Genomic DNA, 27,983 nt, shown 5'->3' with positions numbered 1-27,983 from the left:
ATCGGGAGGCGTGTTCAAATATGTCTCAGTTTTCGTACCCTGGTACTCGGGTGCAACATTCCAGACGCTTTACTAACACTCTCCCGACTTGGAGAGTCAGCGCCTTTAACCTCCTGTTTGGCCCAGTTTGCAATTTCTGCGGAAGATGAACAGGAATAGCGAGAACCAATGAGGGACTAGCTGGAGGTGTCTGGACGGGCAAATTTAACTCTCATTTCCCACCAGGAAGAGGAAATAACCAAAGGCTCAGCGTGCCGTGCCGCAACCAGATTAGGGCCTGAAGCCATCCTGCGGTGTTGCGGCCAGCTCACAAGAAAGCGAGTTGAAGAAAGGAGGTCAGGGGCACTGTAATTCACAAACCTGCAGAGTTATAAATGACAGCTATCGTCCAAAAATAGACTGAAGTAAGGCTGCCAAGAGGACTTGAAAGCTGGGCAGAATTGCAGGAAACCAATTTCAGGAGGTAGACTGGAATTGCATTGAAAGCATAGGAAAAGAGGCAGAACGTCCACAATGATGCACTTGGCCAAAAAGGGCGTATGCGTTTTTTCCTGAATATATTCAGGAAAAAACGCATACGCCCTTTTTGGCCAACCAAGCAAGCTTGCAAAGGAAATCTGCACTACAATGAAGTCTCACTTCCCCCCGGTCAAAAGGGCCATCTGAAAAAAGTGTAAAATCCAGAAAGGCAGGACAGGCCATGGAGAACTGGGAGCCTTGTTATGCTGATGGGCGGGATGTAAATTGCCAACAGACACTTGGGAGAAGTGTATGGTGTTTCCTGAAACATCTAAAAAACAAAGCAACAGAACCTAGGGCACTTCCACTTATGGTCCTATAGCTTAGGGAAATTAAAATCAAAAAGACACAGCCACCCCAAAGTTTGGAACGGCTCTGTTTACAAGAACCTCGTTTACAGTACAAGTTCAACATCGCAGAAAGTGAAAAATGGATAAAGAACTTCTGGTACTTACGTACAATGCAGTATCACTCAGCAGTGAAATCTATGTCATCAGGCCCATAGCAGCATAATGAGTGGATTCAGGTACGATGATTCTAACTGAAATAAGTCACACAGAAAAAGAAACATCATAAGATATCAGTAATACATGGAACGTAAACTTGGCTACACAGGAACTGAATTACAGAACAGAACAGTGTCTCAAATTTAGAAAACCAACTTATGCTTGCTTAAGGGGAAAGGTGAGTTGGGGTGCTGCATAAAACCAGAGATTGAAATGAGCACAGATAAAGTTCCTTAAGCCAAATATGGAATAGACAAGAGCTACTCCTTGCTCAACGAAATGGACTCAACACCGCATATTAAACACCTAAGAATGTTCCTGACTAGTAAGTATCTTAAAACCTATGGATTGCTATGTCTCCGAAAGAGAATCAAGCATGTGTACAGGGGCATAAACGCAGCAGTGATAGGATTGGAGAGGTTTGGTGAGCAAATGAAGACCCTTTGAAGTCATATTGCATGGTACCCATTCCACGGGTCTCAACTCTCCAGGTTTAAGGTATTCTTCCTTCAGCTAAAACATGCATGTGGAACCTAGAGTATGATCAACCATGTGATCGGGAGACGTGTTCAAATATGTCTCAGTTTTCCTCCCCTGGTACTCGGATGCAACATTCCAGACGCTTTACTAACACTCTCCCCACTTGGAGAGTCAGCGCCTTTAACCTCTTGTTTGGCCCAGTTTGCAATTTCTGCGGAATATGAACAGGAATAGCGAGAACCAATGAGAGGCTAGCTGGAGGTGTCTGGACGGGCAAATTTAACTCTCATTTCCCACCAGGAAGAGGAAATAACCAAAGGCTCAGCATGCCGTACCGGAACCAGATTAGGGCCTGAAGCCATCCTGCGGTGTTGCGGCCAGCTCAAAAGAAAGCGAGTTGAAGAAAGGAGCTCAGGGGCACTGTAATTCACAAACCTGCAGAGTTATAAATGACAGCTATCGTCCAAAAATAGACTGAAGTAAGGCTGCCAAGATGACTTGAAAGCGGGGCAAAATTGCAGGAAACCGATTTCAGGAGGTAGACTGGAATTGCATTGAAAGCATAGGAAAAGAGGCAGAACTTCCACAATGATGCACTTGGCCAAAAAGGGTGTATGCGTTTTTTCCTGAATATATTCAGGAAAAAACGCATACGCCCTTTTTGGCCAACCAAGCAAGCTTGCAAAGGAAATCTGCACTACAATGAAGTCTCACTTCCCCCCGGTCAAAAGGGCCATCTGAAAAAAGTGTAAAATCCAGAAAGGCAGGACAGGCCATGGAGAACTGGGAGCCTTGTTATGCTGATGGGCGGGATGTAAATTGCCAACAACCACTCGGGAGAAGTGTATGGTGTTTCCTGAAACATCTAAAAAACAAAGCAACAGAACCTAGGGCACTTCCACTTATGGTCCTATAGCTTAGGGAAATTAAAATCAAAAAGACACAGCCACCCCAAAGTTTGGAACGGCTCTGTTCACAAGAACCTCGTGTACAGTACAAGTTCAACATCGCAGAAAGTGAAAAATGGATAAAGAACTTCTGGTACTTACGTACAATGCAGTATCACTCAGCAATGAAATCTATGTCATCAGGCCCGTAGCAGCATAATGAGTGGATTCAGGTACGATGATTCTAACTGAAATAAGTCACACAGAAAAAGAAACATCATAAGATATCACTAATACACGGAATGTAAACTTGGCTACACAGGAACTGCATTCCAAAACAGAACAGGGTCTCAAATTTAGAAAACCAACCTATGCTTGCTTAAGGGGAAAGGTGAGTTGGGGTGCTGCATAAAACCAGAGATTGAAATGAGCACAGATAAAGTTCCTTAAGCCAAATATGGAATAGACAAGAGCTACTCCTTGCTCAACGAAATGGACTCAAAACCCCATATTAAACCCCTAAGAATGTACCTGACTAGTAAGTATCTTAAAACCTATGGATTGCTATGTCTCCAAAAGAGAATCAAGCGTGTGTACAGGGGAATAAACGCAGCAGTGATAGGATTGGAGAGGTTCGGTGAGCAAATGAAGACCCTTTGAAGTCATATTGCATGGTACCCATTCCACGGGTCTCAACTCTCCAGGTTTAAGGTATTCTTCCTTCAGCTAAAACATACATGTGGAACCCAGAGTATGATCAACCATGTGAATGGGAGACGTGTTCAAATATGTCTCAGTTTTCCTCCCCTGGTACTCGGGTGCAACATTCCAGACGCTTTACTAACACTCTCCCCACTTGGAGAGTCAGCGCCTTTAACCTCCTGTTTGACACAGTTTGCAATTTCTGCGGAAGATGAACAGGAATAGCGAGAACCAATGAGAGGCTAGCTGGAGGTGTCTGGACGGGCAAATTTAACTCTCATTTCCCAACAGGAAGAGGAAATAACCAAAGGCTCAGCGTGCCGTGCCGGAACCAGATTAGGGCCTGAAGCCATCCTGCGGTGTTGCGGCCAGCTCAAAAGAAAGCGAGTTGAAGAAAGGAGCTCAGGGGCACTGTAATTCACAAACCTGCAGAGTTATAAATGACAGCTATCGTCCAAAAATAGACTGAAGTAAGGCTGCCAAGAGGACTTGAAAGCGGGGCAGAATTGCAGGAAACCGATTTCAGAAGGTAGACTGGAATTGCATTGAAAGCATAGGAAAAGAGGCAGAACGTCCACAATGATGCACTTGGCCAAAAAGGGCGTACGCGTTTTTTCCTGAATATATTCAGGAAAAAACGCATACGCCCTTTTTGGCCAACCAAGCAAGCTTGCAAAGGAAATCTGCACTACAATGAAGTCTCACTTCCCCCCGGTCAAAAGGGCCATCTGAAAAAAGTGTAAAATCCAGAAAGGCAGGACAGGCCATGGAGAACTGGGAGCCTTGTTATGCTGATGGGCGGGATGTAAATTGCCAACAACCACTCGGGAGAAGTGTATGGTGTTTCCTGAAACATCTAAAAAACAAAGCAACAGAACCTAGGGCACTTCCACTTATGGTCCTATAGCTTAGGGAAATTAAAATCAAAAAGACACATCCACCCCAAAGTTTGGAACGGCTCTGTTCACAAGAACCTCGTGTACAGTACAAGTTCAACATCGCAGAAAGTGAAAAATGGATAAAGAACTTCTGGTACTTACGTACAATGCAGTATCACTCAGCAATGAAATCTATGTCATCAGGCCCGTAGCAGCATAATGAGTGGATTCAGGTACGATGATTCTAACTGAAATAAGTCACACAGAAAAAGAAACATCATAAGATATCACTAATACACGGAATGTAAACTTGGCTACACAGGAACTGCATTCCAAAACAGAACAGGGTCTCAAATTTAGAAAACCAACCTATGCTTGCTTAAGGGGAAAGGTGAGTTGGGGTGCTGCATAAAACCAGAGATTGAAATGAGCACAGATAAAGTTCCTTAAGCCAAATATGGAATAGACAAGAGCTACTCCTTGCTCAACGAAATGGACTCAAAACCCCATATTAAACCCCTAAGAATGTACCTGACTAGTAAGTATCTTAAAACCTATGGATTGCTATGTCTCCAAAAGAGAATCAAGCGTGTGTACAGGGGAATAAACGCAGCAGTGATAGGATTGGAGAGGTTCGGTGAGCAAATGAAGACCCTTTGAAGTCATATTGCATGGTACCCATTCCACGGGTCTCAACTCTCCAGGTTTAAGGTATTCTTCCTTCAGCTAAAACATACATGTGGAACCCAGAGTATGATCAACCATGTGAATGGGAGACGTGTTCAAATATGTCTCAGTTTTCCTCCCCTGGTACTCGGGTGCAACATTCCAGACGCTTTACTAACACTCTCCCCACTTGGAGAGTCAGCGCCTTTAACCTCCTGTTTGACACAGTTTGCAATTTCTGCGGAAGATGAACAGGAATAGCGAGAACCAATGAGAGGCTAGCTGGAGGTGTCTGGACGGGCAAATTTAACTCTCATTTCCCAACAGGAAGAGGAAATAACCGAAGGCTCAGCGTGCCGTGCCGGAACCAGATTAGGGCCTGAAGCCATCCTGCGGTGTTGCGGCCAGCTCAAAAGAAAGCGAGTTGAAGAAAGGAGCTCAGGGGCACTGTAATTCACAAACCTGCAGAGTTATAAATGACAGCTATCGTCCAAAAATAGACTGAAGTAAGGCTGCCAAGAGGACTTGAAAGCGGGGCAGAATTGCAGGAAACCGATTTCAGAAGGTAGACTGGAATTGCATTGAAAGCATAGGAAAAGAGGCAGAACGTCCACAATGATGCACTTGGCCAAAAAGGGCGTACGCGTTTTTTCCTGAATATATTCAGGAAAAAACGCGTACGCCCTTTTTGGCCAACCAAGCAAGCTTGCAAAGGAAATCTGCACTACAATGAAGTCTCACTTCCCCCCGGTCAAAAGGGCCATCTGAAAAAAGTGTAAAATCCAGAAAGGCAGGACAGGCCATGGAGAACTGGGAGCCTTGTTATGCTGATGGGCGGGATGTAAATTGCCAACAACCACTCGGGAGAAGTGTATGGTGTTTCCTGAAACATCTAAAAAACAAAGCAACAGGACCTAGGGCACTTCCACTTATGGTCCTATAGCTTAGGGAAATTAAAATCAAAAAGACACAGCCACCTCAAAGTTTGGAACGGCTCTGTTTACAAGAACCTCGTTTACAGTACAAGTTCAACATCGCAGAAAGTGAAAAATGGATAAAGAAGTTGTGGTATTCACTTACAAAGCAATATCACTCAGCAATGAAATCTATGTCATCAGGCCCTTAGCAGCACAATGAGTGGATTTAGGTATGATGATTCTAACTGAAATAAGTCACACAGAAAAAGAAACATCATAAGATATCAGTAATACACGGAATGTAAACTTGGCTACACAGGAACTGAATTACAGAACAGAACAAGGTCTCAAATTTAGAAAACCAACTTATGCTTGCTTAAGGGTAAAGGTGAGTTGAGGTGCTGCATAAAACCAGAGATTGAAATGAGCACAGATAAAGTTTCTTAAGCCAAATATGGAATAGACAAGAGCTACTCCTTGCTCAATGAAATGGACTCAACACCGCATATTAAACGCCTAAGAATGTACCTGACTAGTAAGTATCTTAAAACCTATGGATTGCTATGTCTCCGAAAGAGAATCAAGCATGTGTACAGGGGCATAAACGCAGCAGTGATAGGATTGGAGAGGTTCGGTGAGCAAATGAAGACCCTTTGAAGTCATATTGCATGGTACCCATTCCACGGGTTTCAACTACCCAGGTTTTAGGTATTCTTCCTTCAGCTAAAACATGCATGTGGAACCCAGAGTATGATCAACCATGTGATCGGGAGACGTGTTCCAATATGTCTCAGTTTTCCTCCCCTGGTACTCGGGTGCAACATTCCAGAAGCAAGCTTTACTAACACTCTCCCCACTTGGAGAGTCAGCGCCTTTAACCTCCTGTTTGGCCCAGTTTGCAATTTCTGCGGAAGATGAACAGGAATAGCGAGAACCAATGAGAGGCTAGCTGGAGGTGTCTGGACGGGCAAATTTAACTCTCATTTCCCACCAGGAAGAGGAAATAACCAAAGGCTCAGCGTGCCGTACTGGAACTAGATTAAGGCCTGAAGCCATCCTGCGGTGTTGCGGCCAGCTCAAAAGAAAGCGAGTTGAAGAAAGGAGCTCAGGGGCACTGTAATTCACAAACCTGCAGAGTTATAAATGACAGCTATCGTCCAAAAATAGACTGAAGTAAGGCTGCCAAGAGGACTTGAAAGCGGGGCAGAATTGCAGGAAACCGATTTCAGGAGGTAGACTGGAATTGCATTGCAAGCATAGGAAAAGAGGCAGAACGTCCACAATGATGCACTTGGCCAAAAAGGGCGTATGCGTTTTTTCCTGAATATATTCAGGAAAAAACACATACGCCCTTTTTGGCCAACCAAGCAAGCTTGCAAAGGAAATCTGCACTACAATGAAGTCTCACTTCCCCCCGGTCAAAAGGGTCATCTGAAAAAAGTGTAAAATCCAGAAAGGCAGGACAGGCCATGGAGAACTGGGAGCCTTCTTATGCTGAAGCGCGGGATGTAAATTGCCAACAGACACTCGGGAGAAGTGTATGGTGTTTCCTGAAACATCTAAAAAACAAAGCAACAGAACCTAGGGCACTTCCACTTATGGTCCTATAGCTTAGGGAAATTAAAATCAAAAAGACACAGCCACCCCAAAGTTTGAACGGCACTGTTTACAAGAACCTCGTTTACAGTACAAGTTCAACATCACAGAAAGTGAAAAATGGATAAAGAAGTTGTGGTATTTACTTACAAAGCAATATCACTCAGCAATGAAATCTGTGTCATCAGGCCCTTAGCAGCACAATGAGTGGATTCAGGTATGATGATTCTAACTGAAATAAGTCACACAGAAAAAGAAACATCATAAGATATCAGTAATACACGGAATGTAAATTTGGCTACACAGGAACTGAATTACAGAACAGAACAGGGTCTCAAATTTAGAAAACCAACTTATGCTTGCTTAAGGGTAAAGGTGAGTTGGGGTGCTGCATAAAACCAGAGATTGAAATGAGCACAGATAAAGTTCCTTAAGCCAAATATGGAATAGACAAGAGCTACTCCTTGCTCAACGAAATGGACTCAACACCCCATATTAAATGCCTAAGAATGTACCTGACTAGTAAGTATCTTAAAACCTATGGATTGCTATGTCTCCGAAAGAGAATCAAGCATGTGTACAGGGGCATAAACGCAGCAGTGATAGGATTGGAGAGGTTCGGTGAGCAAATGAAGACCCTTTGAAGTCATATTGCATGGTACCCATTCCACGGGTTTCAACTACCCAGGTTTAAGGTATTCTTCCTTCAGCTAAAACATGCATGTGGAACTTAGAGTATGATCAACCATGTGATCGGGAGACGTGTTCAAATATGTCTCAGTTTTCCTCCCCTGGTACTCGGGTGTAACATTCCAGACGCTTTACTAACACTCTCCCGACTTGGAGAGTCAGTCCCTTTAACCTCCTGTTTGGCCCAGTTTGCAATTTCTGCGGAAGATGAAAAGGAATAGCAAGAACCAATGAGAGGCTAGCTGTAGGTGTCTGGACGGGCAAATTTAACTCTCATTTCCCACCAGGAAGAGGAATTAACCAAAGGCTCAGCATGCCGGGCCGGAACCAGATTAGGGCCTGAAGCCATCCTGCGGTGTTGCGGCCAGGTCACAAGAAAGCGAGTTGAAGAAAGGAGCTCAGGGACACTGTAATTCACAAACCTGCAGAGTTATAAATGACAGCTATCGTCCAAAAATAGACTGAAGTAAGGCTGCCAAGAGGACTTGAAAGCGGGGCAGAATTGCAGGAAACCGATTTCAGGAGGTAGACTGGAATTGCATTGCAAGCATAGGAAAAGAGGCAGAACGTCCACAATGATGCACTTGGCCAAAAAGGGCGTATGCGTTTTTTCCTGAATATATTCAGGAAAAAACGCATACGCCCTTTTTGGCCAACCAAGCAAGCTTGCAAAGGAAATCTGCACTACAATGAAGTCTCACTTCCCCTCGGTCAAAAGGGCCATCTGAAAAAAGTGTAAAATCCAGAAAGGCAGGACAGGCCATGGAGAACTGGGAGCCTTGTTATGCTGATGGGCGGGATGTAAATTGCCAACAGACACTCGGGAGAAGTGTATGGTGTTTCCTGAAACATCTAAAAAACAAAGCAACAGAACCTAGGGCACTTCCACTTATGGTCCTATAGCTTAGGGAAATTAAAATCAAAAAGACACAGCCACCCCAAAGTTTGGAACGGCTCTGTTTACAAGAACCTCGTTTACAGTACAAGTTCAACATCGCAGAAAGTGAAAAATGGATAAAGAAGTTGTGGCATTTACTTACAAAGCAATATCACTCAGCAATGAAATCTGTGTCATCAGGCCCTTAGCAGCACAATGAGTGGATTCAGGTATGATGATTCTAACTGAAATAAGTCACACAGAAAAAGAAACATCATAAGATATCACTAATACACGGAATGTAAACTTGGCTACACAGGAACTGAATTACAGAACAGAACAGGGTCTCAAATTTAGAAAACCAACTTATTCTTGCTTAAGGGTAAAGGTGAGTTGGGGTGCTGCATAAAACCAGAGATTGAAATGAGCACAGATAAAGTTCCTTAAGCCAAATATGGAATAGACAAGAGCTACTCCTTGCTCAACGAAATGGACTCAACACCGCATATTAAACGCCTAAGAATGTACCTGACTAGTAAGTATCTTAAAACCTATGGATTGCTATGTCTCCGAAAGAGAATCAAGCATGTGTACAGGGGCATAAACGCAGCAGTGATAGGATTGGAGAGGTTCGGTGAGCAAATGAAGACCCTTTGAAGTCATATTGCATGGTACCCATTCCACGGGGTTCAACTACCCAGGTTTAAGGTATTCTTCCTTCAGCTAAAACATGCATGTGGAACCTAGAGTATGATCAACCATGTGATCGGGAGATGTGTTCAAATATGTCTCAGTTTTCCTCCCCTAGTACTCGGGTGCAACATTCCAGACGCTTTACTAACACTCTCCCCACTTGGAGAGTCAGTCCCTTTAACCTCCTGTTTGGCCCAGTTTGCAATTTCTGCGGAAGATGAACAGGAATAGCGAGAACCAATGAGAGGCTAGCTGGAGGTGTCTGGACGGGCAAATTTAACTCTCATTTCCCACCAGGAAGAGGAATTAACCAAAGGCTCAGCATGCCGGGCCGGAACCAGATTAGGGCCTGAAGCCATCCTGCGGTGTTGCGGCCAGGTCACAAGAAAGCGAGTTGAAGAAAGGAGCTCAGGTGCACTGTAATTCACAAACCTGCAGAGTTATAAATGACAGCTATCGTCCAAAAATAGACTGAAGTAAGGCTGCCAAGAGGACTTGAAAGCGGGGCAGAATTGCAGGAAACCGATTTCAGGAGGTAGACTGGAATTGCATTGAAAGCATAGGAAAAGAGGCAGAACGTCCACAATGATGCACTTGGCCAAAAAGGGCGTATGCGTTTTTTCCTGAATATATTCAGGAAAAAACGCATACGCCCTTTTTGGCCAACCAAGCAAGCTTGCAAAGGAAATCTGCATTACAATGAAGTCTCACTTCCCACCGGTCAAAAGGGCCATCTGAAAAAAGTGTAAAATCCAGAAAGGCAGGACAGGCCATAGAGAACTGGGAGCCTTGTTATGCTGATGGGCGGGTTGTAAATTGCCAACAGACACTCGGGAGAAGTGTATGGTGTTTCCTGAAACATCTAAAAAACAAAGCAACAGAGCCTAGGGCACTTCCACTTATGGTCCTATAGCTTAGGGAAATTAAAATCAAAAAGAAACAGCCACCCCAAACTTTGGGCCGCCTCTGTTTACAAGAACCTCGTTTACAGTACAAGTTCAACATCGCAGAAAGTGAAAAATGGATAAAGAAGTTGTGGTATTTACTTACAAAGCAATATCACTCAGCAATGAAATCTATGTCATCAGGCCCTTAGCATCACAATGAGTGGATTCAGGTGTGATGATTCTAACTGAAATAAGTCACACAGAAAAAGAAACATCATAAGATATCAGTAATACATGGAATGTAAACTTGGCTACACAGGAACTGAATTACAGAACAGAACAGGGTCTCAAATTTAGAAAACCAACTTATGCTTGCTTAAGGGTAAAGGTGAGTTGGGGTGCTGCATAAAACCAGAGATTGAAATGAGCACAGATAAAGTTCCTTAAGTCAAATATGGAATAGACAAGAGCTACTCCTTGCTCAACGAAATGGACTCAACACCGCATATTAAACGCCTAAGAATGTACCTGACTAGTAAGTATCTTAAAACCTATGGATTGCTATGTCTCCGAAAGAGAATCAAGCATGTGTACAGGGGCATAAACGCAGCAGTGATAGGATTGGAGAGGTTCGGTGAGCAAATGAAGACCCTTTGAAGTCATATTGCATGGTACCCATTACACGGGTCTCAACTCTCCAGGTTTAAGGTATTCTTCCTTCAGCTAAAACATGCATGTGGAACCCAGGTATGATCAACCATGTGAACGGGAGACGTGTTCAACTATGTCTCAGTTTTCCTCCCCTGGTACTCGGGTGCAACATTCCAGACGCTTTACTAACACTCTCCCCACTTGGAGAGTCAGTGCCTTTAACCTCCTGTTTGGCCCAGTTTGCAATTTCTGCGGAAGATGAACAGGAATAGCGAGAACCAATGAGAGGCTAGCTGGAGGTGTCTGGACGGGCAAATTTAACTCTCATTTCCCACCAGGAAGAGGAAATAACCAAAGGCTCAGCGTGCCGTACCGGTACCAGATTAGGGCCTGAAGCCATCCTGCGGTGTTGCGGCCAGGTCACAAGAAAGCGAGTTGAAGAAAGGAGCTCAGGGGCACTGTAATTCACAAACCTGCAGAGTTATAAATGACAGCTATCGTCCAAAAATACACTGAAGTAAGGCTGCCAAGAGGACTTGAAAGCGGGACAGAATTGCAGGAAACCGATTTCAGGAGGTAGACTGGAATTGCATTGAAAGCATAGGAAAAGAGGCAGAACGTCCACAATGATGCACTTGGCCAAAAAGGGCGTATGCGTTTTTTCCTGAATATATTCAGGAAAAAACGCATACGCCCTTTTTGGCCAACCAAGCAAGCTTGCAAAGGAAATCTGCACTACAATGAAGTCTCACTTCCCCCCGGTCAAAAGGGCCATCTGAAAAAAGTGTAAAATCCAGAAAGGCAGGACAGGCCATGGAGAACTGGGAGCCTTGTTATGCTGATGGGCGGGATGTAAATTGCCAACAGACACTCGGGAGAAGTGTATGGTGTTTCCTGAAACATCTAAAAAACAAAACAACAGAACCTAGGGCACTTCCACTTATGGTCCTATAGCTTAGGGAAATTAAAATCAAAAAGACACATCCACCCCAAAGTTTGGAACGGCTCTGTTTACAAGAACCTCGTTTACAGTACAAGTTCAACATCGCAGAAAGTGAAAAATGGATAAAGAACTTGTGGTACTTACGTACAATGCAGTATCACTCAGCAATGAAATCTATGTCATCAGGCCCTTAGCAGCATAATGAGTAGATTTAGGTACGATGATTCTAACTGAAATAGGTCACACAGAAAAAGAAACATCATAAGATATCACTAATACACGGAATGTAAACTTGGCTACACAGGAACTGCATTCCAAAACAGAACAGGGTCTCAAATTTAGAAAACCAACTTATGCTTGCTTAAGAGGAAAGGTGAGTTGGGGTGCTGCATAAAACCAGAGATTGAAATGAGCACAGATAAAGTTCCTTAAGCCAAATATGGAATAGACAAGAGCTACTCCTTGCTCAACGAAATGGACTCAAAACCCCATATTAAACCCCTAAGAATGTACCTGACTAGTAAGTATCTTAAAACCTATGGATTGCTATGTCTCCAAAAGAGAATCAAGCGTGTGTACAGGGGCATAAACGCAGCAGTGATAGGATTGGAGAGGTTCGGTGAGCAAATGAAGACCCTTTGAAGTCATATTGCATGGTACCCATTCCACGGGTTTCAACTACCCAGGTTTTAGGTATTCTTCCTTCAGCTAAAACATGCATGTGGAACCCAGAGTATGATCAACCGTGTGAACGGGAGACGTGTTCAAATATGTCTCAGTTTTCCTCCCCTGGTACTCGGGTGCAACATTCCAGACGCTTTACTAACACTCTCCCGACTTGGAGAGTCAGTCCCTTTAACCTCCTGTTTGGCCCAGTTTGCAATTTCTGCGGAAGATGAACAGGAATAGCGAGAACCAATGAGAGGCTAGCTGGAGGTGTCTGGACGGGCAAATTTAACTCTCATTTCCCACCAGGAAGAGGAATTAACCAAAGGCTCAGCATGCCGGGCCGGAACCAGATTAGGGACTGAAGCCATCCTGCGGTGTTGCGGCCAGCTCACAAGAAAGCGAGTTGAAGAAAAGAGCTCAGGGGCACTGTAATTCACAAACCTGCAGAGTTATAAATGACAGCTATCGTCCAAAAATAGACTGAAGTAAGGCTGCCAAGAGGACTTGAAAGCGGGGCAGAATTGCAGGAAACCGATTTCAGGAGCTAGACTGGAATTGCATTGCAAGCATAGGAAAAGAGGCAGAACGTCCACAATGATGCACTTGGCCAAAAAGGGCGTATGCGTTTTTTCCTGAATATATTCAGGAAAAAACGCATACGCCCTTTTTGGCCAACCAAGCAAGCTTGCAAAGGAAATCTGCACTACAATGAAGTCTCACTTCCCCCCGGTCAAAAGGGCCATCTGAAAAAAGTGTAAAATCCAGAAAGGCAGGACAGGCCATGGAGAACTGGGAGCCTTGTTATGCTGATGGGCGGGATGTAAATTGCCAACAACCACTCGGGAGAAGTGTATGGTGTTTCCTGAAACATCTAAAAAACAAAGCAACAGAACCTAGGGCACTTCCACTTATGGTCCTATAGCTTAGGGAAATTAAAATCAAAAAGACACAGCCACCCCAAAGTTTGGAACGGCTCTGTTTACAAGAACCTCGTTTACAGTACAAGTTCAACATCGCAGAAAGTGAAAAATGGATAAAGAAGTTGTGGTATTTACTTACAAAGCAATATCACTCAGCAATGAAATCTGTGTCATCAGGCCCTTAGCAGCACAATGAGTGGATTCAGGTATGATGATTCTAACTGAAGTAAGTCACACAGAAAAAGAAACATCATAAGATATCAGTAATACACGGAATGTAAACTTGGCTACACAGGAACTGAATTACAGAACAGAACAGGGTCTCAAATTTAGAAAACCAACTTATGCTTGCTTAAGGGTAAAGGTGAGTTGGGGTGCTGCATAAAACCAGAGATTGAAATGAGCACAGATAAAGTTCCTTAAGTCAAATATGGAATAGACAAGAGCTACTCCTTGCTCAACGAAATGGACTCAACACCGCATATTAAATGCCTAAGAATGTACCTGACTAGTAAGTATCTTAAAACCTATGGATTGCTATGTCTCCGAAAGAGAATCAAGCATGTGTACAGGGGCATAAACGCAGCAGTGATAGGATTGGAGAGGTTCGGTGAGCAAATGAAGACCCTTTGAAGTCATATTGCATGGTACCCATTTCACGGGTCTTAACTCTCCAGGTTTAAGGTATTCTTCCTTCAGCTAAAACATGCATGTGGAACCCAAGTATGATCAACCATGTGAACGGGAGACGTGTTCAAATATGTCTCAGTTTTCCTCCCCTGGTACTCGGGTGCAACATTCCAGACGCTTTACTAACACTCTCCCCACTTGGAGAGTCAGCACCTTTAACCTCCTGTTTGGCCCAGTTTGCAATTTCTGCGGAAGATGAACAGGAATAGCGAGAACCAATGAGAGGCTAACTGGAGGTGTCTGGACGGGCAAATTTAACTCTCATTTCCCACCATGAAGAGGAAATAACCAAAGGCTCAGCGTGCCGTGTCGAAACCAGATTAGGGCCTGAAGCCAGCCTGCGGTGTTGCGGCCAGGTCACAAGAAAGCAAGTTGAAGAAAGGAGCTCAGGGGCACTGTAATTCACAAACCTGCAGAGTTATAAATGACACCTATCGTCCAAAAATAGACTGAAGTAAGGCTGCCAAGAGGACTTGAAAGCGGGGCAGAATTGCAGGAAACCGATTTCAGGAGGTAGACTGGAATTGCATTGAAAGCATAGGAAAAGAGGCAGAACGTCCACAATGATGCACTTGGCCAAAAAGGGCGTATGCGTTTTTTCCTGAATATATTCAGGAAAAAACGCATACGCCCTTTTTGGCCAACCAAGCAAGCTTGCAAAGGAAATCTGCACTACAATGAAGTCTCACTTCCCCTCGGTCAAAAGGGACATCTGAAAAAAGTGTAAAATCCAGAAAGGCAGGACAGGCCATGGAGAACTGGGAGCCTTGTTATGCTGATGGGCGGGATGTAAATTGCCAACAGACACTCGGGAGAAGTGTATGGTGTTTCCTGAAACATCTAAAAAACAAAGCAACAGAGCCTAGGGCACTGCCACTTATGGTCCTATAGCTTAGGGAAATTAAAATCAAAAAGACACAGCCACCCCAAAGTTTGGGACGCCTCTGTTTACAAGAACCTCGTTTACAGTACAAGATCAACATCGCAGAAAGTGAAAAATGGATAAAGAAGTTGTGGTATTTACTTACAAAGCAATATCACTCAGCAATGAAATCTATGTCATCAGGCCCTTAGCATCACAATGAGTGGATTCAGGTATGATGATTCTAACTGAAATAAGTCACACAGAAAAAGAAACATCATAAGATATCAGTAATACACGGAATGTAAACTTGGCTACACAGGAACTGAATTACAGAACAGAACAGGGTCTCAAATTTAGAAAACCAACTTATGCTTGCTTAAGGGTAAAGGTGAGTTGGGGTGCTGCATAAAACCAGAGATTGAAATGAGCACAGATAAAGTTCCTTAAGTCAAATATGGAATAGACAAAAGCTACTCCTTGCTCAACGAAATGGACTCAACACCGCATATTAAACGCCTAAGAATGTACCTGACTAGTAAGTATCTTAAAACCTATGGATTGCTATGTCTCCGAAAGAGAATCAAGCATGTGTACAGGGGCATAAACGCAGCAGTGATAGGATTGGAGAGGTTCGGTGAGCAAATGAAGACCCTTTGAAGTCATATTGCATGGTACCCATTACACGGGTCTCAACTCTCCAGGTTTAAGGTATTCTTCCTTCAGCTAAAACATGCATGTGGAACCCAGGTATGATCAACCATGTGAACGGGAGACGTGTTCAACTATGTCTCAGTTTTCCTCCCCTGGTACTCGGGTGCAACATTCCAGACGCTTTACTAACACTCTCCCCACTTGGAGAGTCAGTGCCTTTAACCTCCTGTTTGGCCCAGTTTGCAATTTCTGCGGAAGATGAACAGGAATAGCGAGAACCAATGAGAGGCTAGCTGGAGGTGTCTGGACGGGCAAATTTAACTCTCATTTCCCACCAGGAAGAGGAAATAACCAAAGGCTCAGCGTGCCGTACCGGTACCAGATTAGGGCCTGAAGCCATCCTGCGGTGTTGCGGCCAGCTCAAAAGAAAGCGAGTTGAAGAAAGGAGCTCAGGGGCACTGTAATTCACAAACCTGCAGAGTTATAAATGACAGCTATCGTCCAAAAATACACTGAAGTAAGGCTGCCAAGAGGACTTGAAAGCGGGGCAGAATTGCAGGAAACCGATTTCAGGAGGTAGACTGGAATTGCATTGAAAGCATAGGAAAAGAGGCAGAACGTCCACAATGATGCACTTGGCCAAAAAGGGCGTATGCGTTTTTTCCTGAATATATTCAGGAAAAAACGCATATGCCCTTTTTGGCCAACCAAGCAAGCTTGCAAAGGAAATCTGCACTACAATGAAGTCTCACTTCCCCCCGGTCAAAAGGGCCATCTGAAAAAAGTGTAAAATCCAGAAAGGCAGGACAGGCCATGGAGAACTGGGAGCCTTGTTATGCTGATGGGCGGGATGTAAATTGCCAACAGACACTCGGGAGAAGTGTATGGTGTTTCCTGAAACATCTAAAAAACGAAACAACAGAACCTAGGGCACTTCCACTTATGGTCCTATAGCTTAGGGAAATTAAAATCAAAAAGACACATCCACCCCAAAGTTTGGAACGGCTCTGTTTACAAGAACCTCGTTTACAGTACAAGTTCAACATCGCAGAAAGTGAAAAATGGATAAAGAACTTGTGGTACTTACGTACAATGCAGTATCACTCAGCAATGAAATCTATGTCATCAGGCCCTTAGCAGCATAATGAGTAGATTTAGGTACGATGATTCTAACTGAAATAAGTCACACAGAAAAAGAAACATCATAAGATATCACTAATACACGGAATGTAAACTTGGCTACACAGGAACTGCATTCCAAAACAGAACAGGGTCTCAAATTTAGAAAACCAACTTATGCTTGCTTAAGAGGAAAGGTGAGTTGGGGTGCTGCATAAAACCAGAGATTGAAATGAGCACAGATAAAGTTCCTTAAGCCAAATATGGAATAGACAAGAGCTACTCCTTGCTCAACGAAATGGACTCAAAACCCCATATTAAACCCCTAAGAATGTACCTGACTAGTAAGTATCTTAAAACCTATGGATTGCTATGTCTCCAAAAGAGAATCAAGCGTGTGTACAGGGGAATAAACGCAGCAGTGATAGGATTGGAGAGGTTCGGTGAGCAAATGAAGACCCTTTGAAGTCATATTGCATGGTACCCATTACACGGGTCTCAACTCTCCAGGTTTAAGGTATTCTTCCTTCAGCTAAAACATGCATGTGGAACCTGGAGTATGATCAACCATGTGATCGGGAGACGTGTTCAAATATGTCTCAGTTTTCCTCCCCTGGTACTCGGGTGCAACATTCCAGACGCTTTACTAACACTCTCCCCACTTGGAGAGTCAGCGCCTTTAACCTCCTGTTTGGCCCAGTTTGCAATTTCTGCGGAAGATGAACAGGAATAGCGAGAACCAATGAGAGGCTAGCTGGAGGTGTCTGGACGGGCAAATTTAACTCTCATTTCCCACCAGGAAGAGGAATTAACCAAAGGCTCAGCGTGCCATGCCGGAACCAGATTAGGGCCTGAAGCCATCCTGCGGTGTTGCGGCCAGCTCAAAAGAAAGCGAGTTGAAGAAAGGAGCTCAGGGGCACTGTAATTCACAAACCTGCAGAGTTATAAATGACAGCTATCGTCCAAAAATAGACTGAAGTAAGGCTGCCAAGAGGACTTGAAAGCGGGGCAGAATTGCAGGAAACCGATTTCAGGAGGTAGACTGGAATTGCATTGAAAGCATAGGAAAAGAGGCAGAACGTCCACAATGATGCACTTGGCCAAAAAGGGCGTATGCGTTTTTTCCTGAATATATTCAGGAAAAAACGCATACGCCCTTTTTGGCCAACCAAGCAAGCTTGCAAAGGAAATCTGCACTACAATGAAGTCTCACTTCCCCCCGGTCAAAAGGGCCATCTGAAAAAAGTGTAAAATCCAGAAAGGCAAGACAGGCCATGGAGAACTGGGAGCCTTGTTATGCTGATTGGCGCGATGTAAATTGCCAACAGACACTTGGGAGAAGTGTATGGTGTTTCCTGAAACATCTAAAAAACAAAGCAACAGAGCCTAGGGCACTGCCACTTATGGTCCTATAGCTTAGGGAAATTAAAATCAAAAAGACACAGCCACCCCAAAGTTTGGGACGCCTCTGTTTACAAGAACCTTGTTTACAGTACAAGTTCAACATCGCAGAAAGTGAAAAATGGATAAAGAACTTCTGGTACTTACGTACAATGCAGTATCACTCAGCAATGAAATCTATGTCATCAGGCCCTTAGCAGCATAATGAGTAGATTTAGGTACGATGATTCTAACTGAAATAAGTCACACAGAAAAAGAAACATCATAAGATATCACTAATACACGGAATGTAAACTTGGCTACAGAGGAACTGAATTCCAAAACAGAACAGGTTCTCAAATTTAGAAAACCAACTTATGCTTGCTTAAGGGTAAAGGTGAGTTGGGTTGCTGCATAAAACCAGAGATTGAAATGAGCACAGATATAGTTCCTTAAGCCAAATATGGAATAGACAAGAGCTACTCCTTGCTCAACGAAATGGACTCAACACCGCATATTAACCGCCTAAGAATGTACCTGACTAGTAAGTATCTTAAAACCTATGGATTGCTATGTCTCCGAAAGAGAATCAAGCATGTGTACAGGGGCATAAACGCAGCAGTGATAGGATTGGAGAGGTTCGGTGAGCAAATGAAGACCCTTTGAAGTCATATTGCATGGTACCCATTCCACGGGTTTCAACTACCCAGGTTTTAGGTATTCTTCCTTCAGCTAAAACATGCATGTGGAACCCAGAGTATGATCAACCATGTGATCGGGAGACGTGTTCAAATATGTCTCAGTTTTCCTCCCCTGGTACTCGGGTGCAACATTCCAGACGCTTTACTAACACTCTCCCCACTTGGAGAGTCAGCGCCTTTAACCTCCTGTTTGGCACAGTTTGCAATTTCTGCGGAAGATGAACAGGAATAGCGAGAACCAATGAGAGGCTAGCTGGAGGTGTCTGGACGGGCAAATTTATCTCTCATTTCCCAACAGGAAGAGGAAATAACCAAAGGCTCAGCGTGCCGTGCCGGAACCAGATTAGGGCCTGAAGCCATCCTGCGGTGTTGCGGCCAGGTCACAAGAAAGCGAGTTGAAGAAAGGAGCTCAGGGGCACTGTAATTCACAAACCTGCAGAGTTATAAATGAAAGCTATCGTCCAAAAATAGACTGAAGTAAGGCTGCCAAGAGGACTTGAAAGCGGGGCAGAATTGCAGGAAACCGATTTCAGGAGGTAGACTGGAATTGCATTGAAAGCATAGGAAAAGAGGCAGAAAGTCCACAATGATGCACTTGGCCAAAAAGGGCGTATGCGTTTTTTCCTGAATATATTCAGGAAAAAACGCATACGCCCTTTTTGGCCAACCAAGCAAGCTTGCAAAGGAAATCTGCACTACAATGAAGTCTCACTTCCCCCCGGTCAAAAGGGCCATCTGAAAAAAGTGTAAAATCCAGAAAGGCAACAGGCCATTGAGAACTGGGAGCCTTGTTATGCTGAAGGGCGGGATGTAAATTGCCAACAGACACTTGGGAGAAGTGTATGATGTTTCCTGAAACATCTAAAAAACAAAGCAACAGAGCCTAGGGCACTTCCACTTATGGTCCTATAGCTTAGGGAAATTAAAATCAAAAAGACACAGCTCCCCAAAGTTTGGAACGGCTCTGTTTACAAGAACCTCGTTTACAGTACAAGTTCAACATCGCAGAAAGTGAAAAATGGATAAAGAATTTGTGGTATTCACTTACAAAGCAATATCACTCAGCAATGAAATCTATGTCATCAGGCCCTTAGCAGCACAATGAGTGGATTCAGGTATAATGATTCTAACTGAAATAAGTCACACAGAAAAAGAAACATCATCAGATATCAGTAATACACGGAATGGAAACTTGGCTACACAGGAACTGAATTACAGAACAGAACAGGGTCTCAAATTTAGAAAGACAACTTATGCTTGCTTAAGGGTAAAGGTGAGTTGGGGTGCTGCATAAAACCAGAGATTGAAATGAGCACAGATAAATTTCCTTAAGCCAAATATGGAATAGACAAGAGCTACTCCTTGCTCAACGAAATGGACTCAACACCGCATATTAAACGCCTAAGAATGTACCTGACTTGTAAGTATCTTAAAACCTATGGATTGCTATGTCTCCAAAAGAGAATCAAGCATGTGTACAGGGGCATAAACGCAGCAGTGATAGGATTGGAGAGGTTCGGTGAGCAAATGAAGACCCTTTGAAGTCATATTGCATGGTACCCATTCCACGGGTTTCAACTACCCAGGTTTAAGGTATTCTTCCTTGAGCTAAAACATGCATGTGGAACCTAGAGTATGATCAACCATGTGATCGGGAGACGTGTTCAAATATGTCTCAGTTTTCCTCCCCTGGTACTCGGGTGCAACATTCCAGACGCTTTACTAACACTCTCCCCACTTGGAGAGTCAGTCCCTTTAACCTCCTGTTTGGCCCAGTTTGCAATTTCTGCGGACGATGAACAGGAATAGCGAGAACCAATGAGAGGCTAGCTGGAGGTGTCTGGACGGGCAAATTTAACTCTCATTTCCCACCAGGAAGAGGAATTAACCAAAGGCTCAGCATGCCGGGCCGGAACCAGATTAGGGCCTGAAGCCATCCTGCGGTGTTGCGGCCAGGTCACAAGAAAGCGAGTTGAAGAAAGGAGCTCAGGGGCACTGTAATTCACAAACCTGCAGAGTTATAAATGACAGCTATCGTCCAAAAATAGACTGAAGTAAGGCTGCCAAGAGGACTTGAAAGCGGGGCAGAATTGCAGGAAACCGATTTCAGGAGGTAGACTGGAATTGCATTGAAAGCATAGGAAAAGAGGCAGAACGTCCACAATGATGCACTTGGCCAAAAAGGGCGTATGCGTTTTTTCCTGAATATATTCAGGAAAAAACGCATACGCCCTTTTTGGCCAACCAAGCAAGCTTGCAAAGGAAATCTGCACTACAATGAAGTCTCACTTCCCCCCGGTCAAAAGGGCCATCTGAAAAAAGTGTAAAATCCAGAAAGGCAGGACAGGCCATGGAGAACTGGGAGCCTTGTTATGCTGATGGGCGGGATGTAAATTGCCAACAACCACTCGGGAGAAGTGTATGGTGTTTCCTGAAACATCTAAAAAACAAAGCAACAGAGCCTAGGGCACTTCCACTTATGGTCCTATAGCTTAGGGAAAATAAAATCAAAAAGACACAGCTCCCCAAAGTTTGGAACGGCTCTGTTTACAAGAACCTCGTTTACAGTACAAGTTCAACATCGCAGAAAGTGAAAAATGGATAAAGAAGTTGTGGTATTCACTTACAAAGCAATATCACTCAGCAATGAAATCTGTCATCAGGCCCTTAGCAGGACAATGAGTGGATTCAGGTATGATGATTCTAACTGAAATAAGTCACACAGAAAAAGAAACCTCATCAGATATCAGTAATACACGGAATGGAAACTTGGCTACACAGGAACTGAATTACAGAACAGAACAGGGTCTCAAATTTAGAAAGACAACTTATGCTTGCTTAAGGGTAAAGGTGAGTTGGGGTGCTGCATAAAACCAGAGATTGAAATGAGCACAGATAAAGTTCCTTAAGCCAAATATGGAATAGACAAGAGCTACTCCTTGCTCAATGAAATGGACTCAACACCGCATATTAAACGCCTAAGAATGTACCTGACTTGTAAGTATCTTAAAACCTATGGATTGCTATGTCTCCAAAAGAGAATCAAGCATGTGTACAGGGGCATAAACGCAGCAGTGATAGGATTGGAGAGGTTCGGTGAGCAAATGAAGACCCTTTGAAGTCATATTGCATGGTACCCATTCCACGGGTTTCAACTACCCAGGTTTAAGGTATTCTTCCTTCAGCTAAAACATGCATGTGGAACCTAGAGTATGATCAACCATGTGATCGGGAGACGTGTTCAAATATGTCTCAGTTTTCCTCCCCTGGTACTCGGGTGCAACATTCCAGACGCTTTACTAACACTCTCCCGACTTGGAGAGTCAGTCCCTTTAACCTCCTGTTTGGCCCAGTTTGCAATTTCTGCGGAAGATGAACAGGAATAGCGAGAACCAATGAGAGACTAGCTGGAGGTGTCTGGACGGGCAAATTTAACTCTCATTTCCCACCAGGAAGAGGAATTAACCAAAGGCTCAGCATGCCGGGCCGGAACCAGATTAGGGCCTGAAGCCATCCTGCGGTGTTGTGGCCAGCTCAAAAGAAAGCGAGTTGAAGAAAGGAGCTCAGGGACACTGTAATTCACAAACCTGCAGAGTTATAAATGACAGCTATCGTCCAAAAATAGACTGAAGTAAGGCTGCCAAGAGGACTTGAAAGCGGGGCAGAATTGCAGGAAACCGATTTCAGGAGGTAGACTGGAATTGCATTGAAAGCATAGGAAAAGAGGCAGAGCGTCCACAATGATGCACTTGGCCAAAAAGGGCGTATGCGTTTTTTCCTGAATATATTCAGGAAAAAACACATACGCCCTTTTTGGCCAACCAAGCAAGCTTGCAAAGGAAATCTGCACTACAATGAAGTCTCACTTCCCCCCGGTCAAAAGGGCCATCTGAAAAAAGTGTAAAATCCAGAAAGGCAGGACAGGACATGGAGAACTGGGAGCCTTGTTATGCTGATGGGCGGGATGTAAATTGCCAACAACCACTCGGGAGAAGTGTATGGTGTTTCCTGAAACATCTAAAAAACAAAGCAACAGAGCCTAGGGCACTGCCACTTATGGTCCTATAGCTTAGGGAAATTAAAATCAAAAAGACACAGCCACCCCAAAGTTTGGGACGCCTCTGTTTACAAGAACCTCGTTTACAGTACAAGTTCAACATCGCAGAAAGTGAAAAATGGATAAAGAAGTTGTGGTATTTACTTACAAAGCAATATCACTCAGCAATGAAATCTGTGTCATCAGGCCCTTAGCAGCACAATGAGTGGATTCAGGTATGATGATTCTAACTGAAATAAGTCACACAGAAAAAGAAACATCATAAGATATCAGTAATACACGGAATGTAAACTTGGCTACACAGGAACTGAATTACAGAACAGAACAGGGTCTCAAATTTAGAAAACCAACTTATGCTTGCTTAAGGGTAAAGGTGAGTTGGGGTGCTGCATAAAACCAGAGATTGAAATGAGCACAGATAAAGTTCCTTAAGCCAAATATGGAATAGACAAGAGCTACTCCTTGCTCAACGAAATGGACTCAACACCCCATATTAAACGCCTAAGAATGTACCTGACTAGTAAGTATCTTAAAACCTATGGATTGCTATGTCTCCGAAAGAGAATCAAGCATGTGTACAGGGGCATAAACGCAGCAGTGATAGGATTGGAGAGGTTCGGTGAGCAGATGAAGACCCTTTGAAGTCATATTGCATGGTACCCATTCCACGGGTTTCAACTACCCAGGTTTAAGGTATTCTTCCTTCAGCTAAAACATGCATGTGGAACCTAGAGTATGATCAACCATGTGATCGGGAGACGTGTTCAAATATGTCTCAGTTTTCCTCCCCTGGTACTCGGGTGCAACATTCCAGACGCTTTACTAACACTCTCCCCACTTGGAGAGTCAGTCCCTTTAACTTCCTGTTTGGCCCAGTTTGCAATTTCTGCGGAAGATGAACAGGAATAGCGAGAACCAATGAGAGGCTAGCTGGAGGTGTCTGGACGGGCAAATTTAACTCTCATTTCCCACCAGGAAGAGGAATTAACCAAAGGCTCAGCATGCCGGCCCAGAACCAGATTAGGGCCTGAAGCCATTCTGCGGTGTTGCGGCCAGGTCACAAGAAAGCGAGTTGAAGAAAGGAGCTCAGGGGCACTGTAATTCACAAACCTGCAGAGTTATAAATGACAGCTATCGTCCAAAAATAGACTGAAGTAAGGCTGCCAAGAGGACTTGAAAGCGGGGCAGAATTGCAGGAAACCGATTTCAGGAGGTAGACTGGAATTGCATTGAAAGCATAGGAAAAGAGGCAGAACGTCCACAATGATGCACTTGGCCAAAAAGGGCATATGCGTTTTTTCCTGAATATATTCAGGAAAAAACGCATACGCCCTTTTTGGCCAACCAAGCAAGCTTGCAAAGGAAATCTGCACTACAATGAAGTCTCACTTCCCCCCGGTCAAAAGGGCCATCTGAAAAAAGTGTAAAATCCAGAAAGGCAACAGGCCATTGAGAACTGGGAGCCTTGTTATGCTGAAGGGCGGGATGTAAATTGCCAACAGACACTTGGGAGAAGTGTATGGTGTTTCCTGAAACATCTAAAAAACAAAGCAACAGAGCCTAGGGCACTTCCACTTATGGTCCTATAGCTTAGGGAAAATAAAATCAAAAAGACACAGCTCCCCAAAGTTTGGAACGGCTCTGTTTACAAGAACCTCGTTTACAGTACAAGTTCAACATCGCAGAAAGTGAAAAATGGATAAAGAAGTTGTGGTATTCACTTACAAAGCAATATCACTCAGCAATGAAATCTGTCATCAGGCCCTTAGCAGGACAATGAGTGGATTCAGGTATGATGATTCTAACTGAAATAAGTCACACAGAAAAAGAAACCTCATCAGATATCAGTAATACACGGAATGGAAACTTGGCTACACAGGAACTGAATTACAGAACAGAACAGGGTCTCAAATTTAGAAAGACAACTTATGCTTGCTTAAGGGTAAAGGTGAGTTGGGGTGCTGCATAAAACCAGAGATTGAAATGAGCACAGATAAAGTTCCTTAAGCCAAATATGGAATAGACAAGAGCTACTCCTTGCTCAACGAAATGGACTCAACACCGCATATTAAACGCCTAAGAATGTACCTGACTTGTAAGTATCTTAAAACCTATGGATTGCTATGTCTCCAAAAGAGAATCAAGCATGTGTACAGGGGCATAAACGCAGCAGTGATAGGATTGGAGAGGTTCGGTGAGCAAATGAAGACCCTTTGAAGTCATATTGCATGGTACCCATTCCACGGGTTTCAACTACCCAGGTTTAAGGTATTCTTCCTTCAGCTAAAACATGCATGTGGAACCTAGAGTATGATCAACCATGTGATCGGGAGACGTGTTCAAATATGTCTCAGTTTTCCTCCCCTGGTACTCGGGTGCAACATTCCAGACGCTTTACTAACACTCTCCCCACTTGGAGAGTCAGTCCCTTTAACCTCCTGTTTGGCCCAGTTTGCAATTTCTGCGGAAGATAAACAGGAATAGCGAGAACCAATGAGAGGCTAGCTGGAGGTGTCTGGACGGGCAAATTTAACTCTCATTTCCCACCAGGAAGAGGAATTAACCAAAGGCTCAGCATGCCGGGCCGGAACCAGATTAGGGCCTGAAGCCATCCTGCGGTGTTGCGGCCAGGTCACAAGAAAGCGAGTTGAAGAAAGGAGCTCAGGGGCACTGTAATTCACAAACCTGCAGAGTTATAAATGACAGCTATCGTCCAAAAATACACTGAAGTAAGGCTGCCAAGAGGACTTGAAAGCGGGGCAGAATTGCAGGAAACCGATTTCAGGAGGTAGACTGGAATTGCATTGAAAGCATAGGAAAAGAGGCAGAACGTCCACAATGATGCACTTGGCCAAAAAGGGCGTATGCGTTTTTTCCTGAATATATTCAGGAAAAAACGCATACGCCCTTTTTGGCCAACCAAGCAAGCTTGCAAAGGAAATCTGCACTACAATGAAGTCTCACTTCCCCCCGGTCAAAAGGGCCATCTGAAAAAAGTGTAAAATCCAGAAAGGCAGGACAGGCCATGGAGAACTGGGAGCCTTGTTATGCTGATGGGCGGGATGTAAATTGCCAACAGACACTCGGGAGAAGTGTATGGTGTTTCCTGAAACATCTAAAAAACAAAGCAACAGAGCCTAGGGCACTGCCACTTATGGTCCTATAGCTTAGGGAAATTAAAATCAAAAAGACACAGCCACCCCAAAGTTTGGGACGCCTCTGTTTACAAGAACCTCGTTTACAGTACAAGTTCAACATCGCAGAAAGTGAAAAATGGATAAAGACGTTGTGGTATTTACTTACAAAGCAATATCACTCAGCAATGAAATCTATGTCATCAGGCCCTTAGCATGACAATGAGTGGATTCAGGTATGATGATTCTAACTGAAATAAGTCACACAGAAAAAGAAACATCATAAGATATCAGTAATACACGGAATGTAAACTTGGCTACACAGGAACTGAATTACAGAACAGAACAGGGTCTCAAATTTAGAAAACCAACTTATGCTTGCTTAAGGGTAAAGGTGAGTTGGGGTGCTGCATAAAACCAGAGATTGAAATGAGCACAGATAAAGTTCCTTAAGTCAAATATGGAATAGACAAGAGCTACTCCTTGCTCAACGAAATGGACTCAACACCGCATATTAAACGCCTAAGAATGTACCTGACTAGTAAGTATCTTAAAACCTATGGATTGCTATGTCTCCGAAAGAGAATCAAGCATGTGTACAGGGGCATAAACGCAGCAGTGATAGGATTGGAGAGGTTCGGTGAGCAAATGAAGACCCTTTGAAGTCATATTGCATGGTACCCATTACACGGGTCTTAACACTCCAGGTTTAAGGTATTCTTCCTTCAGCTAAAACATGCATGTGGATCCCAAGTATGATCAACCATGTGAATGGGAGACGTGTTCAAATATGTCTCAGTTTTCCTCCCCTGGTAATCGGGTGCAACATTCCAGATGCTTTACTAACACTCTCCCCACTTGGAGAGTCAGTCCCTTTAACCTCCTGTTTGGCCCAGTTTGCAATTTCTGCGGAAGATGAACAGGAATAGCGAGAACCAATGAGAGACTAGCTGGAGGTGTCTGGACGGGCAAATTTAACTCTCATTTCCCACCAGGAAGAGGAAATAACCAAAGGATCAGCGTGCCGTGCCGGAATCAGATTAGGGCCTGAAGCCATCCTGCGGTGTTGCGGCCAGGTCACAAGAAAGCGAGTTGAAGAAAGGAGCTCAGGGACACTGTAATTCACAAACCTGCAGAGTTATACATGACAGCTATCGTCCAAAAATATACTGAAGTAAGGCTGCCAAGAGGACTTGAAAGCAGGGCAGAATTGCAGGAAACCGATTTCAGGAGGTAGACTGGAATTGCATTGAAAGCATAGGAAAAGAGGCAGAACGTCCACAATGATGCACTTGGCCAAAAAGGGCGTATGCGTTTTTTCCTGAATATATTCAGGAAAAAACGCATACGCCCTTTTTGGCCAACCAAGCAAGCTTGCAAAGGAAATCTGCACTACAATGAAGTCTCACTTCCCCCCGGCAAAAGGGCCATCTGAAAAAAGTGTAAAATCCAGAAAGGCAGGACAGGCCATGGAGAACTGGGAGCCTTGTTATGCTGATGGGCGGGATGTAAATTGCCAACAACCACTCCGGAGAAGTGTATGGTGTTTCCTGAAACATCTAAAAAACAAAGCAACAGAGCCTAGGGCACTGCCACTTATGGTCCTATAGCTTAGGGAAATTAAAATCAAAAAGACACAGCCACCCCAAAGTTTGGGACGCCTCTGTTTACAAGAACCTCGTTTACAGTACAAGTTCAACATCGCAGAAAGTGAAAAATGGATAAAGAAGTTGTGGTATTTACTTACAAAGCAATATCACTCAGCAATGAAATCTATGTCATCAGGCCCTTAGCATCGCAATGAGTGGATTCAGGTATGATGATTCTAACTGAAATAAGTCACACAGAAAAAGAAACATCATAAGTTATCAGTAATACACGGAATGTAAACTTGGCTACACAGGA

General features: G+C 43.9%; 1 long non-coding RNA gene across 50 annotated transcripts in view; it reads right to left on the bottom strand.

The window, feature by feature from the left end:
* LOC307185334 overlaps positions 1-27,983 on the bottom strand; it is a 3,778,167-nt gene that overhangs the window by 696,192 nt on the left and 3,053,992 nt on the right. The window contains exon 16 of one of the 50 annotated variants that reach the window (XR_013827976.1): positions 5,715-5,796. The exons of the other annotated variants lie outside the window; for them this stretch is intronic. This is a non-coding gene — a long non-coding RNA (uncharacterized lncRNA). The remainder of the gene's footprint in view (positions 1-5,714; positions 5,797-27,983) is intronic. 50 annotated transcript variants of the gene reach the window in all.

The sequence above is a fragment of the Stenella coeruleoalba genome (assembly GCF_951394435.1).
Source record: "Stenella coeruleoalba genome assembly, chromosome: 4".
In the NCBI taxonomy this organism is placed as follows: Eukaryota; Metazoa; Chordata; class Mammalia; order Artiodactyla; family Delphinidae; genus Stenella; species Stenella coeruleoalba.
Note: the sequence above shows the minus strand (reverse complement) of the source record. Positions and strands in the feature narration are given on the sequence as shown.